Source organism: Panulirus ornatus, chromosome 42, assembly GCF_036320965.1.
Source record: "Panulirus ornatus isolate Po-2019 chromosome 42, ASM3632096v1, whole genome shotgun sequence".
Classification (NCBI taxonomy): domain Eukaryota; kingdom Metazoa; phylum Arthropoda; class Malacostraca; order Decapoda; family Palinuridae; genus Panulirus; species Panulirus ornatus.
Window position 1 is genome coordinate 17,349,321 of NC_092265.1, and position 20,488 is coordinate 17,369,808.

The following is a 20,488-nucleotide window of genomic DNA, read 5'->3' on the forward strand; positions in this document are numbered from 1 at the left end:
GATGGATGTGCTGGAAATGAGATGTTTGTGGACAATGTGTGATGTGAAGTGGTTTGATCGAGTAAGTGAAGTAAGGGTAAGAGAGATGTGTGGAAATAAAAAGAGCGTGGTTGAGAGAGCAGAAGAGGGTGTTTTGAAATGGTTTGGGCACTCATTTGGAGAGAATGAGTGAGGAAAGATTGACCGAGAGGATATATGTGTCGGAGGTGGAAAGATGGAGTGAAAAAGATTTTGTGTGATTGGGGCCTGAACATGCAGGAGGGTGAAAGGAGGGCAAGGATTAGAGTGAATTGGATCGATGTGGTATACCGGGGTTGACGTGCTGTCAATGGATTGAATCAGGGCATGTGAAGCGTCTGGGGTAAACCATGGAAAGCTGTGTAGGTATGTATATTTGCGTGTGTGGACGTATGTATATACATGTGTATGGGGGTGGGTTGGGCCATTTCTTTTGTCTGTTTCCTTGCGCTACCTCGTAAACACGGGAGAGAGCGACAAAGCAAAAAAAAAAAAAATATATATATATATATATATTGTGAATATTGGGGTGAAGAAGGTGGTGAGAGTAAGTGAGCTTGGGAAGGAGACCTGTGTGAAGAAGTATCAGGAGAGACTGTGTACAGAATGGAAAAAGGTGAGAACAATGGAAGTAAGGGGAGTGGGGGAGGAATGGGATGTATTTAGGGAATCAGTGATGGATTGCGCAAAAGATGCTTGTGGCATGAGAAGAGTGGGAGGTGGGCTGTTTAGAAAGGGTAGTGAGTGGTGGGATGAAGAAGTAAGAGTATTAGTGAAAGAGAAGAGAGAGGCATTTGGACGATTTTTGCAGGGAAAAAATGCAATTGAGTGGGAGAAGTATAAAAGAAAGAGACAGGAGGTCAAGAGAAAGGTGCAAGAGGTGAAAAAAAGGGCAAATGAGAGTTGGGGTGAGAGACTATCAGTAAATTTTAGGGAGAATAAAAAGATGTTCTGGAAGGAGGTAAATAGGGTGCGTAAGACAAGGGAGCAAATGGGAACTTCAGTGAAGGGCGTAAATGGGGAGGTGATAACAAGTAGTGGTGAGGTGAGAAGGAGATGGAATGAGTATTTTGAAGGTTTGTTGAATGTGTCTGATGACAGAGTAGCAGATATAGGGTGTTTGGGTCGAGGTGGTGTGCAAAGTGAGAGGGTTAGGGAAAATGATTTGGTAAACAGAGAAGAGGTAGTAAAAGCTTTGCGGAAGATGAAAGCCGGCAAGGCAGCAGGTTTGGATGGTATTGCAGTGGAATTTATTAAAAAAGGGGGTGACTGTATTGTTGACTGGTTGGTAAGGTTATTTAATGTATGTATGACTCATGGTGAGGTGCCTGAGGATTGGCGGAATGCGTGCATAGTGCCATTGTACAAAGGCAAAGGGGATAAGAGTGAGTGCTCAAATTACAGAGGTATAAGTTTGTTGAGTATTCCTGGTAAATTATATGGGAGGGTATTGATTGAAAGGGTGAAGGCATGTACAGAGCATCAGATTGGGGAAGAGCAGTGTGGTTTCAGAAGTGGTAGAGGATGTGTGGATCAGGTGTTTGCTTTGAAGAATGTATGTGAGAAATACTTAGAAAAGCAAATGGATTTGTATGTAGCATTTATGGATCTGGAGAAGGCATATGATAGAGTTGATAGAGATGCTCTGTGGAAGGTATTAAGAATATATGGTGTGGGAGGCAAGTTGTTAGAAGCAGTGAAAAGTTTTTATCGAGGATGTAAGGCATGTGTACGTGTAGGAAGAGAGGAAAGTGATTGGTTCTCAGTGAATGTGGGTTTGCGGCAGGGGTGTGTGATGTCTCCATGGTTGTTTAATTTGTTTATGGATGGGGTTGTTAGGGAGGTAAATGCAAGAGTCTTGGAAAGAGGGGCAAGTATGAAGTCTGTTGGGGATGAGAGAGCTTGGGAAGTGAGTCAGTTGTTGTTCGCTGATGATACAGCGCTGGTGGCGGATTCATGTGAGAAACTGCAGAAGCTGGTGACGGAGTTTGGTAAAGTGTGTGGAAGAAGAAAGTTAAGAGTAAATGTGAATAAGAGCAAGGTTATTAGGTACAGTAGGGTTGAAGGTCAAGTCAATTGGGAGGTGAGTTGGAATGGTGAAAAACTGGAGGAAGTGAAGTGTTTTAGATATCTGGGAGTGGATCTGTCAGCGGATGGAACCATGGAAGCGGAAGTGGATCATAGGGTGGGGGAGGGGGCGAAAATTTTGGGAGCCTTGAAAAATGTGTGGAAGTCGAGAACATTATCCCGGAAAGCAAAAATGGGTATGTTTGAAGGAATAGTAGTTCCAACAATGTTGTATGGTTGCGAGGCGTGGGCTATGGATAGAGTTGTGCGCAGGAGGATGGATGTGCTGGAAATGAGATGTTTGAGGACAATGTGTGGTGTGAGGTGGTTTGATCGAGTAAGTAACGTAAGGGTAAGAGAGATGTGTGGAAATAAAAAGAGCGTGGTTGAGAGAGCAGAAGAGGGTGTTTTAAAATGGTTTGGGCACATGGAGAGAATGAGTGAGGAGAGATTGACCAAGAGGATATATGTGTCGGAGGTGGAGGGAACGAGGAGAAGAGGGAGACCAAATTGGAGGTGGAAAGATGGAGTGAAAAAGATTTTGTGTGATCGGGGCCTGAACATGCAGGAGGGTGAAAGGAGGGCAAGGAATAGAGTGAATTGGAGCGATGTGGTATACAGGGGTTGACGTGCTGTCAGTGGATTGAATCAAGGCATGTGAAGCGTCCGGGGTAAACCATGGAAAGCTGTGTAGGTATGTATATTTGTGTGTGTGGACGTGTGTATGTACATGTGTATGGGGGGGTTGGGCCATTTCTTTCGTCTGTTTCCTTGCGCTACCTCGCAAACGCGGGAGACAGCGACAAAGTATAAAAAAAAAAAAAAAAAAATATATATATATATATATATATATATATATATATATATATATATATATATATATATATATTATATTTATTTTGCATTGTCGCTGTCTCCCACGTTAGCAAGGTAGCACAAGGAAACAGACAAAAGAATGGCCCAACCCACCCACATACACATGTATATACATACACGTCCACTCACGCAAATATACATACCTATACATCTCAATGTATACATATATATACACACACACAGACATATACATATATGCACATGTACATAATTCATACTGTCTGCCTTTATTCATTCCCATCGCCACCTCGCCACACATGAAATAACAACCCCTTCCCCCCTCATGTGTACGAGGTAGCGCTAGGAAAAGACAACAAAGGCCCCATTTGTTCACACTCAGTCTCTAGCTGTCATGTAATAATGCACCGAAACCACAGCTCCCTTTCAACATCCAGGCCCCACAGAACTTTCCATGGTTTACCCCAGTTGCTTCACATGCCCTGGTTCAATTCATTGACAGCACGTCAACCCCGGTATACCACATCGTTCCAGTTCACTCTATTCCTAGCACACCTTTCACCCTCCTGCATGTTCAGGCCCCGATCACTCTAAATCTTTTTCACTCCATCTTTCCACCTCCAATTTGGTCTCCCACTTCTCCTCGTTCCCTCCACCTCTGACACATATATCCTCTTGGTCAATCTTTCCTCACTCGTTCTCTCCATGCGACCAAACCATTTCAAAACACCCTCTTCTGCTCTCTCAACCACACTCTTTTTATTGCCACACATCTCTCTTACCCTATTATTACTTACTCGATCAAACCACCTCACACCACATATTGTCCTCAAATATCTCATTTCCAGCACATCCACCCTCCTGCGCACAACTCTATCCATAGCCCACACCTCGCAATCATACAACATTGTTGGAACCACACATTCTTCAAGGCTCCCATAATTTTCGCTCCCTCCCCCACCCTATGATTCACTTCCGCTTCCATGGTTCCATCCACTGCCAAATCCACTCCCAGATATCTAAAACACTTCCTCCAGTTTTTCTCCATTCAAACTTACCTCCCAATATATATATATATATATATATATATATATATATATATATATATATATATATATATATATATATATATATATATGTATGAAGTCTGTTGGGGATGAGAGAGCTTGGGAAGTGAGTCAGTTGTTGTTCGCTGATGATACAGCGCTGGTGGCTGATTCATGTGAGAAACTGCAGAAGCTGGTGACTGAGTTTGGTAAAGTGTGTGAAAGAAGAAAGTTAAGAGTAAATGTGAATAAGAGCAAGGTTATTAGGTACAGTAGGGTTGAGGGCCAAGTCAATTGGGAGGTAAGTTTGAATTGAGAAATACTGGAGGAAGTAAAGTGTTTTAGATATCTGGGAGTGGATCTGGCAGCGGATGGAACCATGGAAGCGGAAGTGGAGCATAGGGTGGGGGAGGGGGCGAAAATCCTGGGAGCCTTGAAGAATGTGTGGAAGTCGAGAACATTATCTCGTAAAGCAAAAATGGGTATGTTTGAAGGAATAGTGGTTCCAACAATGTTGTATGGTTGTGAGGTGTGGGCTATGGATAGAGTTGTGTGCAGGAGGATGGATGGGCTGGAAATGAGATGTTTGAGGACAATGTGTAGTGTGAGGTGATTTGATCGAATAAGTAACGTAAGGGTAAGAGAGATGTGTGGAAATAAAAAGAGCGTGGTTGAGAGAGCAGAAGAGGGTGTTTTGAAATGGTTTGGGCACATGGAGAGAATGAGTGAGGAAAGATTGACCAAGAGGATATATGTGTCGGAGGTGGAGGGAACGAGAAGTGGGAGACCAAATTGGAAGTGGAAAGATGGAGTGAAAAAGATTTTGTGTGAATGGGCCTGAACATGCAGGAGGGTGAAAGGAGGGCAAGGAATAGAGTGAATTGGATCGATGTGGTATACCGGGGTTGACGTGCTGTCAGTGGATTGAATCAGGGCATGTGAAGCGTCTGGGGTAAACCATGGAAAGCTGAGTAGGTATGTATATTTGTGTGTGTGGACGTATGTATATACATGTGTATGGGGGTGGGTTGGGCCATTTCTTTCGTCTGTTTCCTTGCGCTACCTCGCAAACGCAGGAGACAGCAACTAAGCAAAAAAAAAAAGAAAATTACATATATATATATATATATATATATATATATATATATATATATATATATATATATATATATATATATCTTTCTTTCTTTCTTTCTTTCTTTCAAACTATTCGCCATTTCCCGCATTAGCAAAGTAACGTTAAGAACAGAGGACTGGGCCTCTGAGGGAATATCCTAGGCCCCCTTCTCTGTTCCTTCTTCTGGAAAATTAAAAAGAAAAAAATCAAGAGGGGAGGATTTCCAGCCTCCCGCTCCCTCCCCTTTTAGTCGCCTTCTATGACACGCAGGGAATACGTGGGAAGAATTCTTTCTCCCGTATCCCCAGGGACAATATATATATATATATATAAATATATATATATATATATCTTTCTTCTTTTCTTTCAAACTATTCGCCATTTCCCGCATTAGCGAGGTAGCGTTAAGAACAGAGGACTGGGCCTTGAGGGAATACCCTCACCTGGCCCAATTCTCTGTTCCTTCTTTTGGGGAAAAAAAAAAAAAAAAAAAAAAAAAAATGTGTATATATATATATATATATATATATATATATATATATATATATATATATATATATGTGTATATCTATATATATCTATCTATATATATATATATATATATATATATATATATATATATATATATATATAAGTCAATTGGGAGGTGAGTTTGAATGGAGAGAAACTGGAGGAAGTGAAGTGTTTTTAGATATCTGGGAGTGGATCTGGCAGCGGATGGAACCATGGAAGCGGAAGTGGATCATAGGGTGGGGGAGGGGGCGAAAATTCTGGGAGCCTTGAAGAATGTGTGGAAGTCGAGAACATTATCTCGGAAAGCAAAAATGGGTATGTTTGAAGGAATAGTGGTTCCAACAATGTTGTATGGTTGCGAGGCGTGGGCTATGGATAGAGTTGTGCGCAGGAGGATGGATGTGCTGGAAATGAGATGTTTGAGGACAATGTGTGGGCTGAGGTGGTTTGATCGAGTAAGTAACGTAATGGTAAGAGAGATGTGTGGAAATAAAAAGAGCGTGGTTGAGAGAGCTGAAGAGGGTGTTTTGAAATGGTTTGGGCACATGCAGAGAATGAGTGAGGAAAGATTGACCAAGAGGATATATGTGTCAGAGGTGGAGGGAACGAGGAGAAGAGGGAGACCAAATTGGAGGTGGAAAGATGGAGTGAAAAAGATTTTGTGTGATCGGGGCCTGAACATGCAGGAGGGTGAAAGGAGGGCAAGGAATAGAGTGAATTGGAGCGATGTGGTATACTGGGGTTGACGTGCTGTCAGTGGATTGAATCAAGGCATGTGAAGCGTCTGGGGTAAACCATGGAAAGCTGTGTAGGTATGTATATTTGCGTGTGTGGACGTATGTATATACATGTGTATGGGGGTGGGTTGGGCCATTTCTTTCGTCTGTTTCCTTGCGCTACCTCACAAACGCGGGAGACAGCGACAAAGCAAAAAAAAAAGAAAAAATATATATATATATATATATTTTATTTAAGGCATGTGTATGTGTAGGAAGAGAGGAAAGTGATTGGTTCTCAGTGAATGTAGGTTTGCGGCAGGGGTGTGTGATGTCTCCATGGTTGTTTAATTTGTTTATGGATGGGGTTGTTAGGGAGGTGAATGCAAGACTTTTGGAAAGAGGGGCAAGTATGAAGTCTGTTGTGGATGAGAGAGCTTGGGAAGTGAGTCAGTTGTTGTTCGCTGATGATACAGCGCTGGTGGCTGATTCATGTGAGAAACTGCAGAAGCTGGTGACTGAGTTTGGTAAAGTGTGTGAAAGAAGAAAGTTAAGAGTAAATGTGAATAAGAGCAAGGTTATTAGGTACAGTAGGGTTGAGGGTCAAGTTAATTGGGAGGTAAGTTTGAATGGAGAAAACTGGAGGAAGTAAAGTGTTTTAGATATCTGGGAGTGGATCTGGCAGCGAATGGAACCATGGAAGCGGAAGTGGATCATAGGGTGGGGGAGGGGGCGAAAATCCTGGGAGCCTTGAAGAATGTGTGGATGTCGAGAACATTATCTCGGGAAGCAAAAATGGGTATGTTTGAAGGAATAGTGGTTCCAACAATGTTGTATGGTTGCGAGGCGTGGGCTATGGATAGAGTTGTGCGCAGGAGGGTGGATGTGCTGGAAATGAGATGTTTGAGGACAATGTGTGGTGTGAGGTGGTTTGATCGAGTAAGTAACGTGAGGGTAAGAGAGATGTGTGGAAATAAAAAGATCGTGGTTGAGAGAGCAGAAGAGGGTGTTTTGATATGGTTTGGGCACATGGAGAGAATGAGTGAGGAAAGATTGACCAAGAGGATATATGTGTCGGAGGTGGAGGGAACGAGGAGAAGTGGGAGACCAAATTGGAGTTGGAAAGATGGAGTGAAAAAGATTTTGTGTGATCGGGGCCTGAAGATGCAGGAGGGTGAAAGGAGGGCAAGGAATAGAGAGAATTGGATCGATGTGGTATACCGGGGTTGACGTGCTGTCAGTGGACTGAATCAGGGCATGTGAAGTGTCTGGGGTAAACCATGGAAAGTTGTGTAGGGCCTGGATGTGGAAAGGGAGCTGTGGTTTCGGGCATTATTGCATGACAGCTAGAGACTGAGTGTGAACGAATGGGGCCTTTGTTGTCTTTTCCTAGTGCTACCTCGCACACATGAGGGGGGAGGGGGATGGTATTCCATGTGTGGCGAGGTAGCGATGGGAATGAATAAAGGCAGACAGTGTGAATTGTGTGCATGGGTATATATGTATGTGTCTGTGTGTGTATATATATGTGTACAATGAGATGTATAGGTATGTATATTTGCTTGTGTGGACGTGTATGTATATACATGTGTATGGGGGTGGGTTTGGCCATTTCTTTCGTCTGTTTCCTTGCGCTACCTCGCAAACGCGGGAGACAGTGACAAAGCAAAATAGATAAATAAATAAATATATTTTATTTATTTATTTATTTCATCATACTTTGTTGCTGTCTCCCGCGTTAGTGAGGGAGCGCAAGAAAAGAGATGAAAGAATTGTCCAACCCACCCATATACACGTGTATACATACAGAGGCACTCACGCACATACATACCTATACATCTCAACTTATACATATATATATATATATATATATATATATATATATATATATATATATATATATATATATATATATATATACACACACACACACACAGACTTATACATATATACACATGTTCATAATTCACACTTGCTGCCTTTATTCATTCCCATCACCACCTTGCCACACATGAGATGACACCTCACTCCCCCCCTGTGTGCGTGTGAGGTAGCGCTAGGACAAGACAACAAAGGCCACATTTGTTCACAATCAATCTCTAGCTGTCATGTGTAATGCACCAAAACCACAGCTTCTTTTCCATATCCAGGCCCCACAAAACTTTCCATGGATTACTTTAGACGCTTCACATACCCTGGTTCCGTCCACTCACAGCACATCGACCCCGGTATCCTACATCATTTGAATTCACTGTTTTCTGTGCATGCCTTTCACCCTCATGTATATATATTTATCTATTGTATTCATTTTATGTTACTTAACCGCCATCTCCCTTGTTAGTGAGGTAGTGCAAGGGAAGAGACGAGGAATGGCCCAACATACCCACATATGTGTGTATATACTTAAAGGCTCACACCTGCACATATACATACATGTACATTTCAACCTATATATACATAAACATACACAGACATATACATATATACACATGTACATATCCATACTTGCTGCCTTCATCCATTTCCATTGCCTCCCCATCACACACGAAATAGCATTGCCCCTCCTCTCCAGCAAGGCATTGCCAGGAACAGACAAAAAAGGTCACATTTGTTCACACTCTGTCTTTTGCTGTCATGTGTAATGCACCAAAACCATAGCTCCCTTTCCACATCCAAGCCCCTTAAACCTTTCCATGGTTTACCCCAGTTGCTTCACATGCCCTGGTTCAATCCATTGCCAGCACGTCAACCCTGGTATACCACATCGTTCCAATTCACTCTGTTCCTTGCATGCTTTTCACTCTCCTGTATATTCAGGCCCTCATCACTCAAAATCTTTTTCACTCCATCCTTCCACCTTCAATTTGGTCTCCTGCTTCTTCCTCTTCCCTCCACCTCTGACACATATATTGCCTTCGTCAGTCTTTCCTCACTCATTCTCTTCATGTGTCCAAACCACTTCAACACACCCTCTTCTGCTCTCTCAATTGCACTCTTTTTATTACCACACGTCTCTTTTACTCTTTCATTACTTACTCGATCAAATCACCCCACACCAAACATTGTCCTCAAACATATCATTTTCAACACATCCACCCTTCTCCGCACAACCCTATCTATAGCCCATGCCTTGCAACCATATAACATTGTTGGAACCACTATTCCTTCAAACATACCTATTGTTGCTCTTCGAGATAACGTTTTCACCTTCCACACATTCTTCAACACTCCCAGGACTTTCGCCCCCTCCCCCATCCTGTGACTCACCTCCGCTTCCATGGTTCCATCCACTGCTAAGTCCACTCCCAGATATCGAAAACACTTATCTGCCTCCAATTTTTCTCCATTCACACTTATCTCCCAGTTAACTTGTCCCTTAACCCTACTGAACCTTATAACCTTGCTCTTATTCACATTTACTCTCAACTTTCTTCTTTCACACACTTTTACCAAACTCAGTCACCAACTTCAGCAGTTTCTCACCCGAATCAGCCATCAGCGCTGTATCATCAAGGAACAACTGACTTCCCATGCCCTCTCATCCAGAACAGACTGCATACTTGGCCCTGTCTCCAGATCTCTTGCATTCACCTCCTTAAGCACCCCATGTTTCCATAAACAAATTTAACAACTATGGAGGCATCACACATCCCTGCCACAAACCGACATTCACTGGGAACCAGTCACTTTCTTCTCTTCCTACTTGTACACATGCCTTGCATCCTTGTTAAAAACTTTTTACTGCTTCTAGCAACTTATCTCCTGCACCATATACTCTTAATACCTTCACAAAGCATCTTTATCCACCCTATCAAATGCCTTCTCAAGGTCCATAAATGCCATGTACAAGTCCATCTGTTTTCCTGAGTATTTCTCGCATACATTTTTCAAAGCAAACACTTGATCCACACACCCTTTATATATTATCCTTGGCAATAGGGAAGAAAGAATACTTCCCATGTACTCCCTGCATGTCATAAGTTACTAAAAGGGGTGGGAGTGGTGGGGGCTGGAAAACCTCCCCTCCAGTTTTTACTTTTCCAAGACAAGGAACAGAGAAGGGAGGAAAGTGAGGATTTTTCCTTTAAGTCCCAGTCTCTGTTGTTGACCCTACTTCTCTAACATGGAAAATGGGAAATTTTTTTTTTTCATACTATTTGCCATTTCCCGCGTTAGCGAGGTAGCGTTAAGAACAGAGAACTGGGCCTTAGAGGGAATATCCTCACCTGACCCCCTTCTCTGTTCTTTCTTTTGGAAAATTAAAAAAAACAAGAGAGGGGAGGATTTCCAGCCACCCGCTCCCTCCCCTTTTAGTCGCCTTCTACGACACGCAGGGAATACGTGGGAAGTATTCTTTCTCCCCTATCCCCAGGGATAGGAAAATGGGAAATATGTATGGAAAAAGGATATATTTCAAAGCTATTCTAATATTCACCTGTAGGCAGTTTGTCTTTTTAATTGTTCTCCTAATGTTTGACTCTGATGACAGTGTATGAATGCTGTTGTCTCCCAAGTCCACTCACAGGGAATCCTGAAGTTTACTTCCTTGCTAGATGATAATTACTGTGTGTGTGTGTGTGTGTGTAATCTCTTATTTTCAATTACCTATGTACTGTATGCTGGAGAGATTTTGAAACTTGTGGCGCTCCATCTTTTGGATATTCTCTGCCATCCTAAAACCTTTTAAAATTTATGCATGCTGTTAGCATTGACCATCTCGTTAGTCATTCTATTCCGTTCATTCTCCACTCTCATATGAAAAACTTCTTAACATCTTTTTTTTAACAAATTCCTTCCTTAATTTCATTTTATGTCTTCTGGTTGCTCTTTCCTTACATCTGTTGAAGAACAGTTAACAGTTGGTGTCATTAACCTGTTTTAGAAACTTAAAGGTTGTGATCAGATCATTTCTCACTTTTCTCTTTTCCTAGATGGGCATATTTAAAGCCTCTTGCCTTTTCATGTAACTCAGCTCTTTTAAGTCTGGTACCATCTTTGTTGCTCTCCACTGGACTTTCTCCGCTAACACTTTGTGACTCTTTAAGTGTAGTGACAAAAGGCGAGAAGAATACTTGAGTCTTAGCCTCCGGTAGGGTATGAACAGCTTGCTCAATATTTCCTCATCCATATACTTTAAAGCTATTCTGATATCTGCTGGAAGACTGAGTCTCTTGAACTATTCTCCTAATGTGAAACTCTGCTGGCTGGGTAGGGATGATGTAATCTTCCAAGTCCACAGATTCCTGAAGCTTATTTCTGGCTTGGTATTGATTATGTTGAGGCAGTCTTTCACCTTTTCCCATCCTTCTTTACTTTATATTAGTTTGGGATGAATTTCATCAACCATATATCAGACCAATTTTAGGTCTCCTAGTAAGCTTATGCAATCCTTCTTGCTTTTCATTTCCTCATGATCTTCAGATCATCTTCAGATATATTCAGATAAGAGACTGTTTCTTAAGGCAAGTCATTTCCATGGATAAGAAGAGTAATGGTCCTAGATCAAAATCATGTGACATTATGCTGGTCACCTCTACCCATTTGAAGAAGGCTTCTCTAATATGCATCATTTAGTCCCATCCACTTTCATCATCTCTGTTTATTGAAAGAGTTGTTCCCCCCCCTCCTTATTCCTGTCTTGTGATCCAGCTTCTTAATCAGCCTCTTGTGCACTATAGCATTAATTGCATTCTGGCAGTCCACATACAAACAGTCGACTCAGCCTTCCGTTTTGTCCAAGACAGAGCTGACTCTCATAGAACTGTGAGAGGATTATGTGTGTGTGTGTGTAATTGTCTATTTGTACAGGGATGTAGTTTTATGCTTGTCCGGCCTCATGGACATAATCAAATATCATTCATCCTCTTAAACTTCTGTGTGCTGTCTGCATTGTGCACTTCCTCATTCAATTCATTCCATAAGCCAACCATTCTTATACTTTAGAGGTACATATTTGCATCTTTTTAACTGGTTGTTCTATCCCTACCTTTTTGAAGAACTGTTCACTGTCTGGTTAAATATCAGATTAGGTCTTTCCATGCTTTTTTTTTCTTTTTTGATGGGCAAATTAAGGCCTTTAGCCTTTCTCTGTAACTCATTTTTCTTAAGTCTGGTACTGTTTTTGTTGCTGTCCTTAGTTATGTCTTTATTATCTGTATTTGCTCCTTTAGATGGGGTGACTAAACCAAGAAGCAGATTCTAACTGTGGCTTTATGTTGGACATGAACAGCTTGCTGAATATTTCCTCATCCCTGTGCATTAGTGCTGTTCTAAGGTATGCAAGCAGACAGTTTGTCTCCTTTACTATCCTCCTAATGTGAGGGTGTGTCAACATCTTAGGGACAATATTATTTCCCAGGTCCCTCTCTTATACAGATTCTTGCAGTGTATATCTTGCTAAATAATATTCATGATGAGGCCTTTTTTAATTGTGTTCCATCCTCATTGCTCAACATTTCCTTGGGTTGAATTTCATCACCTGTGTATCAGATCAACTTTACAGTCTCTACCTTGTAAGTTGATGCAATCCTCCTCACTCTTTACTTCCTTCATGGCCTTTGCATCATATGTATGCATGTTAAAGTGTTTGTGTGTGTATGTATATGTAGGTAGATAGTCAGATGGGCAAAATTTGAGACTTTTCATGATTATACAAGAAATGCAGGTAAAAATTAATATAATGTAATGTAATTAAGTCTAGAAATTATTTAGATGGGTTAAAAGTCTCTCAAATTGGGAAGCTCTTTACCAAATAGAGGTGAATACAGTTATTTCATTTGAGTGTCTGTGAAATGAGTGAATATGATGTATGTTGTATTTTTTATCATTCATGGCTCTGCTCAATCATTATATAAAGCTGCTACATGTTTTTACTTAAACATGAACTTAACACTGTAATATCCTTTGTGTTGGTTAATTATTCTCTCTTGCATATATTTGTTGAAATGTTATGTGAAGCAGTCTTGTCATTTTTTAAGGTTGGGCTTTTCAAATAATATAGCTATTTAGGGAAATTATTTTTGGAAGCTTCACATCAGTAGATTGATACCCAAAAACTGGATGATCAGAGGTTGATTTTCCTTGAAATATCTTGGTGATTTTATATATTTACAAGCCCATGCTCACATAGAATAAGAAGAAGTATTAATGATTTTCATATGTCATAATGAAAGTGAATTTATACTGTAATGGTTTCAGTGATTTAAGGGATCTCTTTCATTGTACATATGTGGTATATTTAATGATGTAGATTTTTTATAAGGATTAATGCCATGGAAAGCTCATAGTTATCAGCCACCTTGAGAGATTTAGATAACTGAAATTATTGCTGAAAATAGCTGCACTGCTTTTGTTTCAAAGCACTGAAAAGCAAAGTGGGAACTATACTTATGTTAGACTAAGTGGCTGCAAAGATATGGTTGATGTATTGTTTATCATAGACTTAGTCATGTTTCAATCATCTAATCAGTATCTTGCAGAACTGGAAAGGGTTTGGCTTCTGTGAAGTCTAGGATGGATATTTTTGTCGTTATGAATCGTTGAAGCATATTTTTCTTCTCTTTGATATGTATACCATGATAAAGGTGCTGTGACTTCATTAGATATAGGCTTAACACCACAACTGCCATATACAGATGCACCTGGAATGTAAACATTTAATACAAAGGAAACTATGTGAATTAGATGAATACATGCACCATGATAGTTTTACACTGTTACATTTGAAGCAATGTGTATTGAAGTGAGCACGGATGTTTTGAAATAACATGAAAGTAACAGCAGATCAGTGTAGTGAAATGAAGAAATGAATTGTTAGTAAGCTGGAGCCAAGAAAGGAGATAATGTAAAGTAAAGATGAAAATGTTGAAGCCTTTGAAATTTTTTTAGATAATATGTATTATAACAAAAAATGTTTCATAAAAACTGAGAATGTACTAAATTGCTTATTCCCATGGCAAGGTGTGTATAAGAGCCTTGGAGGTCTTAAGATTAAACATTTTCTTACCTGATAAAGAACTGTGAAAACATCTGTGACCTGTCTAAGGAGTAGTCAGCACAGTCCTAAAGAAATGAAAAGTTAAGTAGCAGAATAGTTATTTCTTCATTGGCTGACCATTATAGTACATTCAGTATTTAGTTGGGTTAACTCATATCCACTAGTCGAGCTACATTTTGGATTGGCTAACTAAAAGTCATCCCAGTGTCATCTAAATATCAATTATATTAGCATTAAGATATATTCTGATGTTTACTAGGACATCAGCTTGTTTTTCAAGATATTTTAGTTGTTTAGCTTTTCCATAATGTCAGAGATCCTTGTGAAGTGTTTCCATGGATTTCATAGAACATATAATTTTGTTTGACTCTACTATATTTTCATTTCTTTTTCTATTTATGTTGCCCCAAAGAAACTAATTCATGCTAAATATGGAGGTAAGTTTATAATGCAGATTTTGTTTTTATGAAACAATAGTTAATATCAAGAGATTAATTAGTAATGAAAACACTGCAATTAAAAGCAGGTAGAGTGAGTATATGTGAAAAAGTACGAAAAAGTCACACTTTTTCCCAAGAGTCTGCTTATAGTTATCAGCATTAATACTGATTCACAAAAATATTTTTTGAAATGTGTACACCATCATGAGTTGTAATTTTTTCACCAACAGACAGCGCCCATAAGCATTGGAGAGAGCATTTGCTTGATGGGGCATTAAAAGATTGTTTTACTCCCAGAATGAGGTGTTTCCATAAGGATTCATCATCTGTCAGCCTATACAAAACTTGAGGTAGGGAGATAGCTTGTCTGCAGAACTGAATGACTAAACCAAAACTTTCCCAGTCTTGTAACATCATAACAGAGAGGTGAGATGCTACCAAGCTAACATCCACTGTCTTTTATTTTCTTTTGCTTGTCTGGAGTTGTTAACCATTGCTTACCATTGGCTGGCAGTATCTTCACACTCATATTTGACCATCAGAGGTGATGGATTGGTATTTTAGTCTTTTATTCAAGGATTTTTCTCAGCATGAATTATACGTTTTGTGATGCTACTGGACTCTGCCTGCAAGTGGTTATCCTGCAGGTGAAAAGCTGCCTTCAGGAAGGTTGTAGCATCATCAGGGGATACAACAGAATACAGTTTCATCATGGAACTTCTCTACAAATGAGTCCTTTAAGCTGCAGAAACCCCATGAAAGGGTCCAAGGGCTACATAATTTTTTGTATCTTGAGCACTAGTGCACCTGGACCCAATGCTGCATCAGCTACATCAGCTACCACATATGGCTATGACTTTAGACTGTTTAAGATTGGTCAGTCTGACCTCAACTCATTGTTTTTATGTGTATTTATTTTTTCTTTCATACTGATTTTAGATCGTTTTCTTTACCTAATTGCCTTTCCCACCTTTTTAATGTCAGGAACAGATGAACAGTGACCCTGCTAGCACTCGTAAAGTCACTGGCTTTCTTGTATGATTTACTGCCGAAGCCCCATAAAAGGGGTCCTGAGGTTACATAATTTTTGTATCTTGAGCACTAGCGCACCTGGACCCAATGCTACATCAGCTACCACCATATGGCTGAAATTTCAAGCTGTTTTGATTGATCAATCTAACCTCTACCCACATATTCCCTGCATGTCATAGAAGGCAACTAAAAGGGGAGGGAGCATAGGGCTGGAAATCCTCTCCTCTCATTTCTAATTTTCCAAAAGAAGGAACAGAGAAAGGGCCAAGTGATGATATTCCCTCTAAGGCTCAGTCCTCTGTTCTTAACACTACCTCGCTAATGTGGGAGATGGTGAATATGTATGAAAAGAAAAAATTAATATTTTTCATTCTTTTTTAGATCGTTTTCTATACCTAATTGCATTTCCCATCTTTGTAAGATAATATCAGGGACAAATGAAGAGTGATCCCAGTACTCATCTAGTTTCTGGCTTTCTTGTATGATTTACTAAAAGCAGTGACTGTTTTTCACATTTAAATCCCACAGACTTCTCTCTGGTTTACCTTAACTGCTTCATTGTGGAGGGTAGTATCAAGCATCTTTTGTGGGAGGATGTTTCAGGGGACTGTCAAATGCTTTGTTGATGTCTATTGCCACTAGCACTATGTGGAAGACGGGGGCCTGTGGTTGTTGCAGCCTTCTAAGACATGTTGTGTGAGATCAGAGTATAGTGTGGTGGTGAATCAGTTGGGTCTGAAGCCATGTTTTGTTTGATTCTGTTGCAGATCAGTTTTTTGCAGAGCTTGGATACTGAGGATAGAAGTTATGTAGGACAGTAGGAGGAGGGGTATGGAGGATTTTAGGTTTGATTTTATGCTGGCAAGTTTTCATATGTTAGTGATTTTCTTGCGTAGCCAGGAATGGATGAAGATATCTGTTAGGGTGTACCTGGATAGCAGTTAGGCCAATGTATTTTATGTGAAAACCTGCTATGTTGTCAGGGCCTGTAGGAAGAGAGTCCTTTAAATTTTTGATTGCATTGATTGTGCCTGTGGGTGTGAAGGATGGTTTGGCAGTTGTTTCTTGACAGATTTTGTGTAGGATTTTCAAGACTTTCCTTTTTAGAGTTGAGTTTGGTTTGTGTCTGATTTTTTAGTAGACTTATGAATATGTTGCTATGCATACTTTGGGAGAAGGAATGTCCTTGAAACAGGTCTTGAGTGCTTCACGAACTCAAGCTAGATTGGTGTGGTAAGTGTGGATCTTTAATGTGTGTCAGAATTTGTTGCTTTGAGTTTTGTTAGTCATTGTGTCAAGGAAGGAGTGCCAGTTTTCAATGATTAGGTTAGTAATGGTTTAATTTAAAGTTTGGACTTGCTTTCTTATTTCTGCTGATGGCCATTGGTTCCATTTGAGCTGGTTTCTTTGTTTGTGAGGCGGGTAACTAGAGGGAAGAAGTTTGGGTTATATTCCTTTCTGTGTCCTTATGGTATGTGCTTTTTTGGTGGCTTACTTGGAGCTTTCTTTCCATGTATTCTGTGAAGGCTGGCCAGTCTGCACCTCTAAAACACGTAACTCTGCAATGGAACTCCCTTAGGAGCAGGTCTGTATCTTCTGTCTTTTCTTACAAGACTTCTCATTGCCTCTGGCAAACCACAACATGAAGGTCCTTTCATGTGATGATGACCTCACGGTCATATCATAACAATATGACAGCACAGTAGCAGCAACAAACATGCAATACTACATTACACAATGAAAGCAGTGGATCAACCAAAACAGAATATTTTCATCTCTGCAGAAGTATTCAGTTACTCTTTTAATCCCATACAGACACAAATTCAGCTCACACCTTCCAGTCACCTTGAATGGACAATCACTTCCACTGAACAAAACACCAACCATTCAGGGCATCAATATATGACACACATGACATTCACTGCCTACACTAATAATATTGACAGTGAAGCAACACACAAACTAAATGCCCACAGAACACTAACACCAGATTTAGACAAGAAAAAGAATCCCCTTAACATCATCTCCAAACCAATTCATCCACTCCACTCTACACTATACATCACCTGCCTGGTCTTTCACACTCTCAAAAGCAAATATGAGAGGACTACAAACCACACAAAATATTGCACTTGAAACAATCACTGGCTGCATAGCAGCAACAAACAGTTGGTTACATTGCAAAACAAAGTTCATCTCAGTACAATCCCACCTGAACATGCTCAGCACTCAATTTTATGCATCAACACCCAAATCTAACCACCAGCCTCCAAGTAGAAATAAAAAGCTTACTCTTGCTTCGCTCTTCATTAATCTCTACTCACACATCCTCCGACCTCAAACTTACATAACACTGACAAAACACATACACTGGAATAACCCAAAAACACTAGACATATGCCCTCTCAACTCATTCTCAAACTCCACCTCAGCAGACATATGCCTGTCGAAAGCAACACTCCTCAGACAAACATGAGTCACACTCTCCCATGTGCACTCTGGACATCATCCATCACTATAACACTACAAACACAGTTGCAACATAACCCAAGACCCTTCATGCCTACAGTGCAGCTACTGCAGTGAAGACACCAAGCATTTACTACTCAATTGTCCTGCACTCTCCACACACAGATGCACATACAGCATCACTATACATTATGACATGTAACTCTTGCCAGTGGATGTGTTCAGCTTCCAGGTTTTTAATGCAGCCTCATAAAGTTAGAAGGAAGTAAGTAGGCATACATGTCATGAATGGGATGGCCTCAATTCAGGTGTTCAATTGCCTGTGCAATTTCAGATGATATAGAAAAGAAAAACTCAAGTAGTGATGGCAATCTAATATAAAGAATCCTGTTTGCATAAGTGAGTGGTGAGTAGTAGTAAAACAGGTGTAAAGAACATACTTCCAGAAGTGAGATCAGTAGCTAACTCATATGAAGAGAATTTAGGACTGAAAACTCGAAATGCCATTGTGCAGGTCAAATTCCCTTAGGGTCATTGCATACCTAACAGATGTGTGGTAATATTATAAACTTTAGGACAAATATCTGGAACCTCAGTTTTGTGGGTTAGATTACCCTAAGGGATGCATGTTTTTGCACTTGGTCTATTTCCTAAGCATAGGAGATAGTAATTACAAATAGACAAAATGTTTAAAAGAAAATTTTGCCTCCATGAAGGATCTACGTTATTTTATATGGTGGCATCTCTTTCATCTAAGGGCCCAAAAGATATTTGTGCTACCCATTTATCATAAACAAGGATGGACCAGTAGCACATATGGATTTCAGGTTGAAATATTTAATGCCAAATTTTTGGCAGAATATTTGTACAAGAGGTTTCTTAAGTCTGCAGTCATGCTTCCTCATGATGAAAATATATGTTGCTGGAGTGTACTATGATGAAGCATGCGAAATTCTGTTGGGATGAAAATGGGGCCAGTGCAGTTAAGAGTAGGTTTATCAAAACTGACATAAAGCATGATAGCATTTAAGGATATCATGTTGTTGTCCAACTTTAGTATTAAGTACTGTAGTTTGGACTTGTCTAAAGCTAGACTGACAGCAGGAAAGAGGGTTTTGATAGGTTTTCATCCATTAGTGAAGTGAATCATAGGGTGGGGGAGGGGGTGAAAGATCTGGGAGAGTTGAAAAATGTGTGGAAGTCGAGAACAATATCTTGGATAGCAAAAATGGGTATGTGTGAAGAAATAGTGGTTCCAACAGTGTTATATGGTTGCAAGGCATGGGCTATAGATAGAGTTGTGTGGAGGAGGGTGGATGTGCCGGAAATGAGATGTGGTGTGAGGTGGTTTGATCGAGTAAGTAATGAAAGGGTGAGATAGATGTGTGGTAATAAAAAGAGTGTGGTTGAGAGAGCAGAAGAGGGTGTTTTGGAATGGTTTGGTCACATGGAGAGAATGAGTGAGGAAAGATTGACCAAGAGGATATATGTGTCAGAGGTAGAGGGAACGAGGAGAAGTGGGAGACCAAATTGGAGGTGGAAAAAGGGAGTGAAAAAGATTTTGAGTGATCGGGGCCTGAACATGCAGGAGGGTGAATGGCGTGCAAGGAATAGAGAGAATTGGATCAATGTGGTATACTGGAGTCGATGTGCTGTCAGTGGATTGAACCAGGGCATGTGAAGTGTCTGGGGTAAACCATGGAAAGTTCTGTGGGGCCTGGATGTGGAAAGGAGCTGTGGTTTCGGTGCATTATACATGACAGCGAGAGACTGAGTGTGAGAGAATGTGGCCTTTGTTGTCCTAGCGCTATATTGTGTACATGTGGGGAGAGGGATTGTCATTTCAGGTGTGGCGGGGTGGCGACAGAAATGAATAAGGGTAGACAGTATGAATTATGTACATGTGTATATTTGTATATGTCTGTGTATATATATATATATATATATATATATATATATATATATATATATATATATATATATATATATATATATATATGTATACGTTGAGATGTACAGGTATTTATATGTGGTCTGTGGATGTGTATATATATACATGCGGATGGATGTGAGTGGGTTGGGCCATTCTTTCATCTGTTTTTTGGGCTACCTCGCTAACGCGGGAGACAGCAACGAAGTATAATAATAAGATATATATAAATCAGTGTTGTAAATGGAAATGGTGAAGAGCTTGTAGATTTATGTGCTAAAAAAGGACTGATGATTGGGAATACCTGGTT

At 40.2% G+C, this 20,488-nt stretch overlaps 1 long non-coding RNA gene across 1 annotated transcript in view; it reads left to right on the forward strand.

Annotated features, from left to right (window-relative positions):
- Positions 1-5,772: 5,772 nt before the first annotated feature.
- Positions 5,773-20,488, forward strand: part of LOC139761942 (uncharacterized) — a 67,726-nt gene continuing 53,010 nt past the window's right edge. Inside the window, exon 1 of the long non-coding RNA XR_011715646.1 lies at positions 5,773-15,097. This is a non-coding gene — a long non-coding RNA (uncharacterized lncRNA). The remainder of the gene's footprint in view (positions 15,098-20,488) is intronic.